Raw genomic sequence first — 16,279 nt, 5'->3', positions numbered from 1 at the left:
CGTCTGACCCGAGAGCCACCCACACCATCAATCAGGGCCGCCGGCTCGAAACACCGAACACCACCCGTCTCCGATCATCACAACCTCTAGGAGAGGGCCCTCCTGTGACCCGCGAGGGGCGATGATGAGGGTCAGCGGTGGTGCTCGTGGCAATGGTGGTATTCCGCGGAGGAAAAATAAGAGAGACCACTATTTACCAAACACCTTTGCCGCAAATTGAAAGACATCCGAATTAAGGCAACGCGGTCGTTGCCGAGTGGAGATCACTTCTAAAAGGGGTGACGGGGGGCCACAATCAGAGGCTTTTGTGTTATCAATTCGAGGCAGTGAATGTATGCAATCAAAAGCCAGACTCATAGATCAGCCACTTCCATTCGTTTTGGAGCTAATTTGCTCCCGTGGTAGTTGGGGTGGTGATTTTTTGCGCATGCAGTGCCCACAATTGTATAGTTGCTGTGATTTTTTTCATTCTGACTTCCTGTCTCTGTCGCTAGTTTGTGCTCAGAATTTCAAGATAATTCTGTGTGTGCGCTTCCTGTGTGTGTTGTATAATGCCCTGCACACTGCAGGGCATTATACAATGTGTGTGTTGCATATGCATATATATTTTTAAATAAAACCAGAGACTATCGCAACAAAAACGACTATTTTGTCATATATGCACCACTACATATGCAATTTAATATCTGTGGTTACAACATATGACACACAAACAGAAGGTTCGAATCATTCATTCCTATAATTTCTACCATCCCTCCATTCTCACTTCAAATGACCACTCTAATACTTTAATGAGAAGTCAAAGTTGGCTGTGCTGTGGGCAAACTGCCCGATGCCAACATTGTGAAATTCCAGCACCGGCACGGTCCCCCAATATGGATGAGCATCACCAGGAGCGTGTTTCACTTTCCTTCACAACCAAAGCTCGTAGACTACATTACACATTTAAAAAAAAAATCTTGCTGTAAAATGTGACCGCATGAAGACAAAACGAGACTCGGGGCGACTCCAATGTGAATCGGACATTCACAAGCCCACACAGGGAACTATGAGTAAACCAGCGCCGCAACAAAGCTATGCTTCATTATGATTGAGCCGCACATTCCGAGCTTATGATATACAGGGGCGGGGGGGGGTAGTCACACATCCGCATCAAAACAACAACATGAGAAAAAAAACCATCAATACATTCCAACAGCGTACATATGTAAGAGGCTGCACATGTGCCTAAATCGTCACTTGAAGCCACTCCATTAACATTCTCTAAGTTACTTCCCCGAGCACTCCGTTCCGCCCTAACTTTCAAGTTACAGACCGACTCATATGATTAAGGAAAATCCCTTCTGGGAAAATTCTTAATGGTTTAGGATTCTTGCGTTTCAATAGGCGAGCCTAAGCCTTTTCATCAATAGCACATATCATGGTAAATTATTTGTGTAATGAATATACAATTAGCATTGTCTCCCTGTTCAAATGAACACTGGGCAGTGCTCATTTGTATTAGGCATCTTTATCCAGGGTAAAAATAATAATCCATATTTATAGTGCAAGCCACTGTCTCCATTGGACAAACGCTGCTGCTGCTGCTTTCAGACAAATGAAAGGGCAAAAGGTGCGACGCTGCAATGTCTTGCCCATGCCACCGCTGGCAGAAGTGCCCGCCTCTAGTGGGTATTTTGGTCTTTGTATTTATGCTGACAAGACGCCTTGGAAGAGGTGGCAGTACCCACATGTTACCCTAACACCCACGACCTTGTGTATGTAGAACTTCTTTCGCACCATACGGAGCCAACCGTGCTAATCGGAGGTGCGGGGGGGGGGGAAGGACAATTGTGTTGTACTCTTCTATTACACTGCGGAGATGAAGTTGGCCATGCGTGTTCCTGGCTGCACCATCCTCTCGTGCGCCGTGCATGCCTTTATAGGTGCTCGCAAACAGAATTTGCCCCAACAGTATGATCAAGGCTACACGGGGTTTTTATTGTCTTTGATATTACTGTATAAATATAACAGTGATTAGTTTACTCAACAATGATGCTGGAAACTCCAATTCACCTCTTGACCATGCACACACCTATGTTGAAATCTGAACCTGCCTTAGGCCTCCACACAAGGTCAGCCTCAGTCAAATATAGCAATGTTTTTTTCACAGACCACTGCTTTAATCAAGGGTGTCTGAAACCTGGATTTGAACCCATGTCAATGTTCCTCTCAGCATACTATGACTTGCCCATTATGAATCCCGTGAGCCACCTGGCCACCTCAGACTTTAATTTCAAATTTATATCTTGCGCCATCACCACTACCACCACCACCACGAACCACCATGTTTGCTGATAAAAGTTTTTATGACATCATCCATACCCGTCATTCACAGGGCAGTAAAGCAGTTAGACTTGAATCATCAGATGAAAAATTAAAACGCAGGCTAAAAAAAGGGATGGCAAACGCCTCCGAGACAATCGTTTTTGAAAACCCTGGCATGCCCCATCTCCCACACTGTCAACAAGGTATCAACGACTCGTCGTGAAAATCAGCTTGGAGTTCTCTCGCCCGGTAGTTGTGTCACTCTGCCTTGTAAAGAACGCTTTGGCTTGAACAACTTAGCCTGGGGCATCAGAAATGTTAATGCTCTTCTTGCCATCGGAGTTTCTCTCTTGCTTCGATACAGTGCGGTGCCCCAATGGATCACACGTCCGCGTGTTACATTCAGAGTAAATGGGCTGTCCGTGTTATACGTTGAACATATATGTTATGTGAAATACATTTACAACCCTTTCGTGAATCCACGAAGGCTTCCTCACACTGTGTCAGTCGTGGGGGTTGTTTGAGCATACTTCAACACGCCTGTTGAGTGCGGGTTCGCGAAGAGGGGGAGGCCCCAGAACCGGTTTACGTTTCACTTGTCACTGATGTTACCCGCAGCTGAGAATCAAACTCAGGTCACTGGGTAGATACCGGTATATGGGTGGCCCACAAGTCAGGACACACAGGGTTATTTAATAGATTTTCGCACCGACATTAAAATATTGCAAGTTGTTTATTCTTCAAATCAACGTTAATCTATTATCGTTATCGATATATATTCGTCTTCTTCCTTTTCAGATGACATTTGAACATGGAAAGAAAATGTACCAAAGAAGAACGAGTTCAATTCGTTTTTACGTATGCTCAAGAAGGCAGCTGTAATAATTAAAAAAGAGTCCAGGATTAATTAAAATAGAAAATTAATGCGTGCATTTACGTTAATTGAAATTGGCTTGAACATTCGTTAAAATAAATGAAATAACCCTATGTGATTTGTTAAAATAAATATTATCACCTTTTGTGCCCTGACTTATGGCCCACCCTGTATGTGTGTGTCTGCATACAGTTGTGCATGTACATATGTATGACATATATCATGTATGCTGTGATATATAAAACCAATAACAATATATGCACCTGCCATTGACCTCTAGATTCACCCTGCCTAAAACAAGTGTTTTACTTGGCTCTCACTGAATGGAATGAACACCAAGTCTAAAGGGGGGGCAGGGGGGGGGTAATATCTATTTACCGTATATGTTAAACTTTATAAACACATATGCATGTGAGGGTTGCCACCTCTGAGGTTAAAACACTGCCACATATCATTGGATAAAGAAGACTATTTGAGTGCCAGATGAGGGGAGAAATACCAGCAAATGTGCCGTTTTTAGGCCTGTATTATTATACAAATGACACAAAACTGGGACGTTTAACCTACTGAGAACAAGATAATGATAACAATTACGTGGACAAAATGATCACAGTGAGTCAGAGATTTACAGATTTCCCAGGACAGCTACCGCAACAAAGGGACGTTTCTGGGAAAACCAGGACCTTAATACACGTTCTGCACGTAGAGTACATACAGTATTGACACGCCCTATTTAATTGTGTGAATATATATGCATGTGTGTGTAGACATGTTTTGTTTACCCAGACACTGAGTGTATGGATTATAGTGTGAAATTTCATGGCCAGTGTCCAATTTAGTTTTGCATAGTGTATGCATTCTATGAGCCTCAAGTTAAAAGCAACATGTATGGAATAACGTTATAAAAATGAAGAATCCTAATTTATATCTATTTTGTGAAGATAAAAAAAATCTATTTGAAACACAGTCCGATAAAGATCAAAGGTGCTAACCATGATACCTTGACAAAAAATCTCAATACCGGTCAATAATACGTCTAACCCTGGTCAAATTCCACATATCTTCCTCGAGAAAAAAAATATCCCGTATCTTTATGCTGGTTGGCCATCCATTTAAACAAGATATAGGCATCTCAGTTTATCTACCCAGTACAGATAGCTCTAAAGTAAATAAAATGTTGTGTATAATACAATCTTGAAAGGGAACTCACTTTAAATGTGACAAGCTGTCCTTCAAATATACACACACGGAGAAATTCCACACGCATAAGAAATGCGAGTTCAGCTCCCGGCCAGAAGTAGACTCATCGTCCCTCCAAGGGAGGCTCAAAGCTGTGAGGAGTGCCAAGAATGTAGTGAGTAATAAACGATTTTGTAGTTTTAACGTGATTTTTTTTTATATAGTGCGTCATAAAGCGTGGATGTGTCAGGTAACACTTTGCGTGCGCGAGTCACAGAGCGGATAACAAACATGTGGTCCATTATCACAGGATTATATTCACATTTGTATTCCTTATTTCTAAATTCTTTGTTCACAAGGGAAAATGTCATGTTCAGGCTGGGCCTGCCTGTCTATGATATCTGTAGTCAAAGCATATATATGTGCAATTGACTATACTTGAGAACCCAGTTTAATAATTTTTAACAAAATATTTGTATTTTTCGATTTAAAGCTTTCGTGACTGCAGGGATTCATCTTCTTGATTCTTTTGGTAAAGTCACGTAGAAGGGAAATAATAAAATAATAAAAAAATAAAACATAATAAAATACAATTCTCACGACGTTTCGGCCACAACGCAAGCAGCCGTCCTCAGGTGAAGAACAGGTCTGTCGGAAAGACAGAGTCTGAATAACACGTGACTTTACCGAAAGAACCAAGAAGATATTTGTATTTATTTATTTTACCAGGTAAGCGACCTGGCTATCACTAATTATAGCGCAACGAAGTGGCTTACGTGGAAATTTATGGCAGTCAAATCCTCTAATCATGGCTAGCTGCCTGTATTAAAACCAAGGCCTCAGCGGTGCTGGCAAACATGGTATAATGGGAATTTCATGTAATTAACATCATAATAAAAAAAAAATAACCAGGAGCACACGCTTATTATTCAGTACTTTGGAGACAAGGGTTGGGATCCCACAGAGAGTTTGGAACTCCCAGACAGAACTACTAGGCCGTGAGGTTAGTAAAGAACCATCAAGCTACTGCACATTTTTTTCTGAAACTCATAATACGCGCACTGAATCGTACGTGTCCCGTGAAAGTAACCACAGGCTTCATGCAAACTGTTAGCAAATTATATGCTGATAATTGGTTCTTTACCCTTCTATCTGGCAACAAAACTGACACCTTTTTGCAAGGAGTCATGTTTGCATAGACCGCAATACCTGCAGTCATAATACAAACAAAAGAACATAACTCTGATAATGTGCACTGTCCTTGAAGTTGATTGGTCCACACCCGAGACAGCTTTCCTTCGAGCCTAGTCTCATATGGGTTGGACCAGATGACGCCAAAAGGCGCACAACTCAAGGACAATGCACCATCAGAGTATGAGAGCTCGGGGCAAGCATCTACACTATGGGGACCTCATTTGCCAGTAAAAATATGATAATTGGTTCTTTACCCTTCTATCTGGCAACAAAACTGACACCTTTTTGCAAGGAGTCATGTTTGCATAGACCGCAATACCTGCAGTCATAATACAAACAAAAGAACATAACTCTGATAATGTGCACTGTCCTTGAAGTTGATTGGTCCACACCCGAGACAGCTTTCCTTCGAGCCTAGTCTCATATGGGTTGGACCAGATGACGCCAAAAGGCGCACAACTCAAGGACAATGCACCATCAGAGTATGAGAGCTCGGGGCAAGCATCTACACTATGGGGACCTCATTTGCCAGTAAAAATATGATAATTGGTTCTTTACCCTTCTATCTGGCAACAAAACTGACACCTTTTTGCAAGGAGTCATGTTTGCATAGACCGCAATACCTGCAGTCATAATACAAACAAAAGAACATAACTCTGATAATGTGCACTGTCCTTGAAGTTGATTGGTCCACACCCGAGACAGCTTTCCTTCGAGCCTAGTCTCATATGGGTTGGACCAGATGACGCCAAAAGGCGCACAACTCAAGGACAATGCACCATCAGAGTATGAGAGCTCGGGGCAAGCATCTACACTATGGGGACCTCATTTGCCAGTAAAAATATGATAATTGGTTCTTTACCCTTCTATCTGGCAACAAAACTGACACCTTTTTGCAAGGAGTCATGTTTGCATAGATCGCAATACCTGCAGTCATAATACAAACAAAAGAACATAACTCTGATAATGTGCACTGTCCTTGAAGTTGATTGGTCCACACCCGAGACAGCTTTCCTTCGAGCCTAGTCTCATATGGGTTGGACCAGATGACGCCAAAAGGCGCACAACTCAAGGACAATGCACCATCAGAGTATGAGAGCTCGGGGCAAGCATCTACACTATGGGGACCTCATTTGCCAGTAAAAATATGATAATTGGTTCTTTACCCTTCTATCTGGCAACAAAACTGACACATTTTTGCAAGGAGCCATGTTTGCATAGACCGCAATACCTGCAGTCATAATACAAACAAAAGAACATAACTCTGATAATGTGCACTGTCCTTGAAGTTGAGTTGTGCGCCTTTTGGCGTCATCTGGTCCAACCCATATGAGACTAGGCTCGAAGGAAAGCTGTCTCGGGTGTGGACCAATCAACTTCAAGGACAGTGCACATTATCAGAGTTATGTTCTTTTGTTTGTATTATGACTGCAGGTATTGCGGTCTATGCAAACATGACTCCTTGCAAAAAGGTGTCAGTTTTGTTGCCAGATAGAAGGGTAAAGAACCAATTATCATATTTTTACTGGCAAATGAGGTCCCCATAGTGTAAATTATATGCTGTGAGATAATGGCTAACAGAGAAAATTTGACTTTATACGTGACAGAGAATAAATGAGAAATGTATCCAACTGTGGTGTGGGGAGGGGGATACATTGGCGGGGCCGTGAATCATAACTCTCCCACCGCAGGGTACTCACAAGGTAGTACTGTACTCATAACAAACGATTCTGGAGGGATGATGGGCCGAGCCAACCCATGGCTTGGATTTTAACTCGCATGCTTATGTGCGGGTCTCTTACTTGAACCACAACTTACTTGGGATGGATGACCTTAAAAAACACCAAATACGGTTTTGTGTGTGTGGCAAAATAAACTCCCGTGGAAAAGTGTGAGGGAATAAGACTCACACCTTCACAAATCTGTATGGATTAACGGCCTACGTTCTGTGCTGCAAATTGATAGCACCTCGTTTTCGTGCAGGTGGGTGTCTCACACAGAGTGACCTCTTCATGTTGCCCAAAACCTGCCACTAAAGCACTGGATTAAAAACAGTGCATGTGCCACCATGCCCAATAAAACCACAGTGGCATATTTCTAAAGAGCAAACAAATGATTCAATGCGGAGGTCAAAAAGTCCCATGACTGATTGTAGTTCTGCTCGCAAAATTCACTGAGCGCAGGGTCGCCAATTTGCCTGCACCACAAGTTCTCGACCCCATTAGGCTGGCCGTGCAGTTTTTTTTCTTCCCAGCTCATCCCCCGTGAGCCTCATTCTTTTACTGTAAAGTGCGCAGCAGACGTCCGCAGCAGAGGCAGGCGCACACATCCGGGCGGGGGACACTCGATGCAAGCCCCCATATGCCACAGCTGCTGCCATGCACCCGCTGTTATTAGTGGCCCCCACCCGAGCCTTACACCCCTCCGGGGGAGGGGGGGGGGCTGCCCTTTCAGAAGCCTCTCTCGCTCGCCTCGCCTCCAATAGACGGACGCGGCGGCTTCAAGCGTCCGGGGGAACAGAGCGAGGTCATCCGGAGTGTCCGAGACCTTTCGGTCCAGCTGCGAGAAGCTCCCTGACACGTGTCCATGTGCCCCCCGGGGGGGCTACTGCGGACCGCGTGTGTTTAAATACGTTAGCCAGCAGTGGTCAGACGCTGGTCACTAAGTGGGTGTGGCTTTTGATGTCGCCTAATTGCAGTGCTGTGGTTAGGACACTTAACCCACCTTTTTTTTGAGAGAGAGAGTTCAAATCTTGGTTGGTGGTTGCCATGTCTAATCATCCCTCTGGAAGTGTCACCACTAGCTCAGTGCCATCAATGGAGATGAGCACACTCATTGAAGATAGAAACATTGATAATTGTTTTTTTACCCTTTTATCTGGCAACAAAACTGACACTTTTTGTTTTACAAGGAGTCATGTTTGCATTGACCACAATACCTGCGGTCGGAATGCAAACAAAAAACACAACTCTGATAATGTATGCACTGTCCTTGAAATTGATTGGTCCACACCCGAGACAGCTTTTCTTAGAGCCTAGTCTCACATGGTGTTGGACCAGATGACGCCAAAAGGCGTCAAAATGCGTCATCTGGTCCAACACCATGTGAGACTAGGCTCTAAGAAAAGCTGTCTCGGGTGTGGACCAAAAGCGTCAGTTTTGTTGCCAGATAAAAGGGTAAAAAACCAATTATCATATTTTGCTACTGGCAAAGGAGGTTCCAATGGGATATAAACATTATTCTTTGCACAATACCATTTACAAACAACTGTGCTTGGTTAATAAAACGAATTTATTGTAAACTGTTGTCTCCCTTGCAAAAGTAACAATTCATCTTTATATACTCCGACCTTGTAAAATTCAGGCCATACATAATTTATAATTTCACATGAGGTGCACAGTTTAACTGCCTTTTGCATACTTGAGTATGCAATACTGGGTCACCGTTTCAGGAAGGTGAACATTTCACAGCTGCCCGTGTTCATTTAAGCACGAAGACACGTTAACTTGTACCCACGAGAGACACCTAATCCAGAGGCTGCACAGTCTCTGGAGCTTAACCAACCACAGAGCCAAGACAATCCAGCATAAGAAACACACATTGACTTGACAGCACTGTGCTATCACAGGAGTGCTTAATCCTCAATTCGACTAAAATGTATTTAAATCACAAAGGCAAAGCGTAAAACTGTCTCTCCGCTCAAATGAGCATTACGGCAGTGATAATTTATATTAGCAGTCCCAAGCCAGTGCTGAAAACTCCACATTATCATGGTGGATGTCACCCTCATTACAGGATGGCCACTATTGACTTTCATACAAAGTGGCAATTATTTTTTATTAACTACAGAGTGATGATGGCTTCGTTAGGCCCTGACTGGGATTTGAGCTCGCACCCTCCTGATTGTTTGTCGCGTGCTTTGCCATAGGATTCCACAGCCATTTTTAATTCACAAAGTAACGTTTTGAATATTTACATAGAAGTGTTCCATTCCTACATAGACAATGTTGATATATGTTGTGTTCTTACTGAATTTTATGCACATTGTATAAATGTCATGAAAAAATAATTCATTTGGAATACTTGCATAACAGTGAAACCCTATGTTAGAGAATTGCCCATGAAAGTGCATATCACAACTATTTCTGAAATCTCGCAAAGCGAGCTTTGATTTACATACAGGGGCCACTTTCCTATCTGCCCTACTAAAGAGTAATGTGTGTCACGTAACATTCAAACGGACATTTGTTTAATTGCGAGAGCTGAAATGCAACCAAATTAAATGCACATAAAAATGTAACACAATGTGGGCGGTCATTGGTGACTGCGCTAAGATCGTCAACTCGCTACACTTGAGAACACAGTTTAATCACAGGCAGATATCTGGATATGAACTTTAAATGTCAGTGTATTACATAAGGTACTTGGACAATCCTGCCATGCACTCGTCTATTCTTGTTTATGGAAATATGTTCAGGAGCTAAATGTCAATGTTGAGGTCAGCTCGCCATGAGGGGGCTTCGGGAGATAATTAGTGCAGTTGTGTTATTATTCCATTGAAGTTGTGCAAACTCCAGTGGTTTACAATATGGTCCATAGTTTGGGTTGCTTGGCCACAATCGCACTGTGCCAAGTCTTACATTTTCCATTTATGAAGATGTGTGCATCAGGCTGTTGATTTTATGATGTGGTTATAATGGTTACACCAGTGTCTTCCAAGGCGGAATGGCAAAGCCAGGAGGTGCAATGTGTGGGTCACTAATGAGGTGCTTATTCTAGACATCCGCCTTGTTCCATTGTTTGTCAGCGTTCTTTCAGATATGGGTGAGATTCCAGGATGATGACAGCAGCACGATCCCAGAAGGGGGATCGGTACTTAGGTTGGCAGCAAGGAACATTGTTGAGGTCTTGGTTGATGATGGGTAGGTGGTTGCCGTTAGGTAGGTGGCAAGAACACGTGTAAACTCCTTGGCAGTTTGCATGTCTGTTTGCCAAAACAGTGTTCTGGTTATGATGCACTTTGCATTATTTTATTGTGGATCTATCAGTTTTGTGTAAGAGGTGCTGGACCAGGCTGGAGGACAATGACACTGCCAGTGTGTAGATCCGTCAGAGGGCGGCAGTTTGCAGCATATCAGCAGAGGCACCCCAGGATCGTTTCTGCAAGTTTCTGTAGCAGGTTAAATCTTGATTTGGTTTTTCACAGATCGGTTTTATGTGCAGCTTGAAGGTCAGGTGATAATCCAAAGATATCTTAGAGTGGGGTCATAGGACACTGGACTACCACAGAATGACACACCAAGAGTGGCATCTCCAGCATGTTTGTTCAGGTGGAAAACACTTGTGGGGTTTTTGTCAAGGTCTCCAGTGATGGAAATATGCCTCCAATAAAGTTAGCTCAGACGTTGGAGTATTGGCAATGTTCTCGAGCTTTGTGCCCTGTGCAGCAATGAACGTGTCATATGCAGATATGGACGTGCCAGATGACGCACATGGCATGCCACTTGCATATGTGTTCAACAGTGACAGTCCGGGTACCGAGCCTTGAGGAAGGTCGTTGTTCATAGTTATCTTGGGACTGTGTTTAACAGCGAGGAAGTATGGTTGCTGACCATCACGTCGAATAGGTGTACAGCCGAATGGAATCTTATGATTTTGGTAATCTTCAACAGCAGACCATGATGCCAAAAAGTGTCATAGGTATGCTTTCTGTTGAAACTAGAAACCAGTTGTTATGAATGTGCTTGGTGAAGGCAACTATCTGCTTCACAGCAGCTATGGCCAGTTCAAAATCCAGCTCGTTCGGGGGGCAGTTGGGGGTCATTAATGGGTTAAAATCTGTCAAGAATGGTACATTTTACAGCTTTGCGGTGGAGGACAAGAAGGATATTGGCCTGTAGTTGGAGGGCGACCCTTGTGACTTTCCAGGTTTCAGGATGGTGATACCTTTGGATTGCTTCCATTTATTTGGCATTTTGCCTCTCCTGTGTATGATGGTGAAAAAGTTTGCAAACCATTTCTGCCCATATAGTCCCAGGTTCTTTAGGAACTCGGGATACAGTGCCTTGCTGGATTTTGTGGCCCTGAGTGCCACTTTGAACGTCAGCGATAATGCATGGTGTTGTTAGATCTGTTGCTCGCAGTAGCTGACTCTAGTTGATGGCGAGTTATTTCCAGACAGCTTGTTCGGTGAACTCGTCGATTGATGCCTTTGAGCAGGACAGCATGTGGGCAGCCACGTCATTGACTGTGGTGATTTTTGGCGGCCTGGGCTGTGTTGGTTGTGAGGCAACCCCGGTTCCGGAGGAGCTGCCCAAGCTGGAGTGAGCAAAGTCAAAGTCTGCAATGATGTCTACCCAATGTTTTCTTTAGGGACTCTAGCATGCTCTGCTTCGGGTTGCCAAAATGGCAGATTACTTTTCCAATGCCCTCTCAGGATGTTTTTTTTTTGGAAGATGTCAGCATTTTAATGAATTTATCATCCACGTTCTTCAACTGCGCTTCAGTTATTTTGGTAGCTGGTCCAGTTGGCCTTCAGAAAGTTCCAATGCGGCCATGGTGTTGAGGTTAATGACTGGTATGAAGAATCGAATGTGCATGACTCTTTGGTCTGTGTTGGCTGTTTGGGAAATTGCCTATAATTGCTCGCGAAATTAGTCGCTGTCTATTCTAGTTCATTGAGATGAAGTGCACGTTTGGGTTATCTTTGTTCATCCATAGCGCAGAGTGAAATGTGCCCGTCTGAGTCGTACATAAGGAATGTGTTTTGTGCCAACGACCATTCCCCGAGTTTCTCTCTGGCTTCGTCATTGTCTGAGTGGTCCAATTGTGTGGTGGGGAGATTGAAGTCACCCCACGTCTATAGCCGGGCGAGTGACTGCTGGCAGAGGTGGTGATGGCCGATTCTTAGTCGGGGGCTTGTGTACATTGATGACTGTCACATGACCAACTGTGACGGTTATTGTCGATGTGCCATCACTTGTTGTGGACTTGAGAGTCGAGTTCTCATTTAGGCCTTGCCTAAAGGTGGCGAGGTGGTCGTGTTTAGGGTGGTAGATGGCAGCAATAAGAACATTGTTCTCTAACTTGCCATCCGCGTGCTGTCCTCAGCATGCGTCTCCTTTAAGGTGACGACGTCCATGTTGATTTCTCTTAGATTTCTGGCCAGGAGGTCACATTGAGATCTTGAGAGTCCTTCAATGTTGAAGTTGGTTCACTCAAACACCTCACCTGATCGAATTATGGCCTGTAATGGAGCCTTTCTTTGTCACTTAGCTCAACTGATCACATTTGGATTTTATTTTACGATATCCATTTCGCCTGATTGCAGGTTATATAACGGCAGATTCTTACAGTGAGATGTGTATGTCATGGGAGGTGGGTGGGAAGGGGGTGGTGGGGGGAGTGGGGGGAGAACAGCGGCACCATGGTTCGTGCACTGCTGAAACATCATTCTTGATACTCAGTGAGGCTTCCTTGATAAGTGAAGTGCGTTATGATTTGATGAATCAAAAGTAATCAATTCAATCACCCGAGATTTTACGCTATGTCCCATAAGTGTAGCGTTGAGCAGAGACGCAGCAGTTAGGGCACTGATCTATGAACCTGGTGACTTTAGTTTGATTACCCTCCGTGGCGGTAATCAGTGGCGAGTGACCAGCACTGACCAGGGAGTTGAAGTTTGGTCAAACAAACCCGATGGTCAACTTGGTGATGGGAAGCCTCTATCCAGTCACGGATTGACAAAGGGGTGTACGTTTGTATTATAATAGATGTATAGACAACTCATCCATAACACCTGGACATATGCAAGCGATGGATTTATACAGCTGTGGACTGATGGCTATGAATTGTTCATGATTGTAATAAGCAAAGAAATTGATGTTAATCAATCAATTGATGAATCATTACACTTGTAACTGCAATTCTGGCAGTCCGGGTTAATTTACTGATTATGCCCAATACCAGTAATGCATAGTATGTGTCACTATCTTTGGCCTGCCCTAGAATGATTCAGCCTCAACCAGCTTCAATCATCGAGTGTGAACGTCAGCACTTGAGTACACATCATGCATTTAAATCTCAAGACACACATCTCAATTCATAATCAAGCTTGGAGCAGTCTGTGTGGTCAGACAAGACATTACCTCACAGTTGCCTTGAATACAATTGTCTTATTTTACTTCTATCTCCAATTTACAAAACATCCCTTAGTCAGTTTGACCTTGAACCACTTTTCATGCATTGCAATTCAGCCAGAGATGCCAGGCTACATTAAGACAAGCTAACGAATGGGGCACGACTAAATTGCACGACTTGACAGCATCAGTATTTCACGTTTTTTTAAGCATAGGGAAATTAATAATTGAAGCAACCGAGTGCCATGGAGACATAAAGGGATGGTGGGCCGAACTGACCCTCCCCCCGCCGAGAGAAAATTCAACGTGGAAATCTGCGTGAAAATTAAAATAACAGAAAATTACCTCATCCCATGAACTGTAATGTGAAATTTAATTATGAGAAGGCATTGGATAATTTCTGCCGGCAGTTCAGCAATAACGAACCAGGATGATACTTTTGGGAAATCCTTATGGCAGAAAATTTAAGGCTCGGATGTGTCCAAGGGAAAGTTTATTGATCTGCGAGTGGGACGCTCACAAGAATTGATTAATGAGGTTATCCCCACTGGGGAATGTTGCCGACTTGGATCGATAAAACAAGATTTAGTGTAATTCACTTCGCATGGGGAAGCAACAGACACATTACAAGCAATCACCAGCACATGGTCAACCCTAATGTGTAGTATCATACAGCACAAATCCTCTCACTTTGACAGTTTCACAATCTGACTTGAATGCAGCCAATGAGTAATGAGCATGGTTCCACACATGCATATGCAGTCATTTGAGACGCTTGCACAAAAACGAAAAAGCATTCATTTAGACTTATAAATGATGTTCGTGACCACCCACGAAGTCAATTACAGCGAAGCCTGTGGCAGAAATTGCACGTTTCCATCACAAGAGCTGGTCATTTCAGAGGAGAGACAAAAACTGGTACTGTACTCATTTCATGAAGCTCACAGGTATGGCCAGGATTTACACCTTCAGATTGTGAGATGAAGCATAGCCTAGATTATAAGCACCCGCACATACTTTTCCCAGTTACAAATAGATGTTTAGAAACATTATGATTACTGTGTGCCTCTATCGAATGAGATCAGAATGCACAGTCAGACATTTCTTGGTCAAAATACCAAAAGGAATACATCCTATTTGCTGTGCATGTCACTACATTTCCATACGCGTATCATCCCATTAAATTCACGGAAAGATAAACCCGTCTCTGTCACCCTCAAAGCAACAGTCATTCAGATTTATCCTACCATGTCGTATGTGCGCTCATGTGTGGGTGTGCATGTGTGTTCGTGCATGAGCATGACCAAACTTTCTAAAGAAGTTGAATATTTTATTTTGTTACATTAATAAAAACAATTCTTAGGTCTCACGTCGATTTGACATTTTATCTCAGCAGGCACTCCAGAAAGTCAAAATAAACACTGTTGGTAATCAATCGTTCATTCGTATGCATGTATTGTATTTGCTAATGTACTGTTTAACGAGAAAGAAAGTCTTCTCATGATACAAAAGGTTGGCTGCTATGTAAATCAAGAACCAACAAAATATATTTAAATGCAAAGCTACGATGCATAAAAGTTGTTTTTGTAATGGTAGAAGTCGGTGCGCGTTCCATTCACTCTCACGCACATATTTGTATTCCTGAATAGTCTAATGCCACGCACATGGATGCCCAGTTTTCTGGAAGCCTGTGGCATAATGTCACATGGGCCCCCCCCCCCCACCCCTTGTGTGAGGCCCAGGGCAATTTGCCCCTTTTGCCCCCCCCCTACCCTCTGGGACAGCCCTGGGCATGCAATCGATAGCTGGACTTAGTGGCACAAGCCTGTAACGCAGGGCGTTGATCACAGGGCTGGTGGACGATCATGTACTGTGAGACTATATTCTTTGGTTCTTTCGGTAAAGTCACGTAGATAGAAAATAATAATAATAAAGTGAATAAAAATGAAAAAAATAAAAGGAATTAAATAAGAAATAAAATAAAAAATACTGTGAGACTGGTGCAATTTCTTAATTTATTTATTCATTTTTGATTTCCCTTGGTACTAGTAGGGTTTTCATTTGCTTGGTAGTGGCTATATATGGGATTTGGTCCTTGTATATAATTAATGTACAGCGTTATGGGATGTTATTAGCATGAATGATGCTATATAAAATAAAAAAAATAATTATTATTAATTGGCCAGGATAAGGAAGCATAGAAAATGAGTTTGTCACCAATCTATGCCAACTTTTTAAATATTATCACTTCTCAAGAGTTCATTTTATCTGGATAACCTGCTCTCCTCCCAGACGTAAAAATAAAATATCACAAAATATCTGAATGATGGACCCTCTTGAATGTCTTTGAACTCAGTGAAGCTTTCCTGGATAAACATTTAAATGTTTTTTTATCATCAGCAACCATGATCGATCCACAGCTGGAAGAAGACCTCTCCAGGTCAATGCCACCTCTCACAATACGATGATGCAACAATCCCTCTAGAACTTACACATGAACTCATTTGAAATGAACTCATTTGATTACTCCATTTCCTTTGGTGGGTGTCTCTTCTGTCACCATTTCATTGCTTGGTTGCCACTCCAC

At 43.0% G+C, this 16,279-nt stretch overlaps 1 protein-coding gene across 1 annotated transcript in view; it reads right to left on the bottom strand.

The window, feature by feature from the left end:
* The window catches only part of LOC133349523 (neuronal cell adhesion molecule-like), a 146,443-nt gene that overhangs the window by 115,081 nt on the left and 15,083 nt on the right, over positions 1 to 16,279 (bottom strand).

This window comes from Lethenteron reissneri, chromosome 30 (genome assembly GCF_015708825.2).
Source record: "Lethenteron reissneri isolate LAM-NWPU_2019-01 chromosome 30, ASM1570882v1, whole genome shotgun sequence".
Taxonomy (NCBI): Eukaryota; Metazoa; Chordata; class Hyperoartia; order Petromyzontiformes; family Petromyzontidae; genus Lethenteron; species Lethenteron reissneri.
This window is presented reverse-complemented; position numbering and strand designations above follow the sequence as displayed.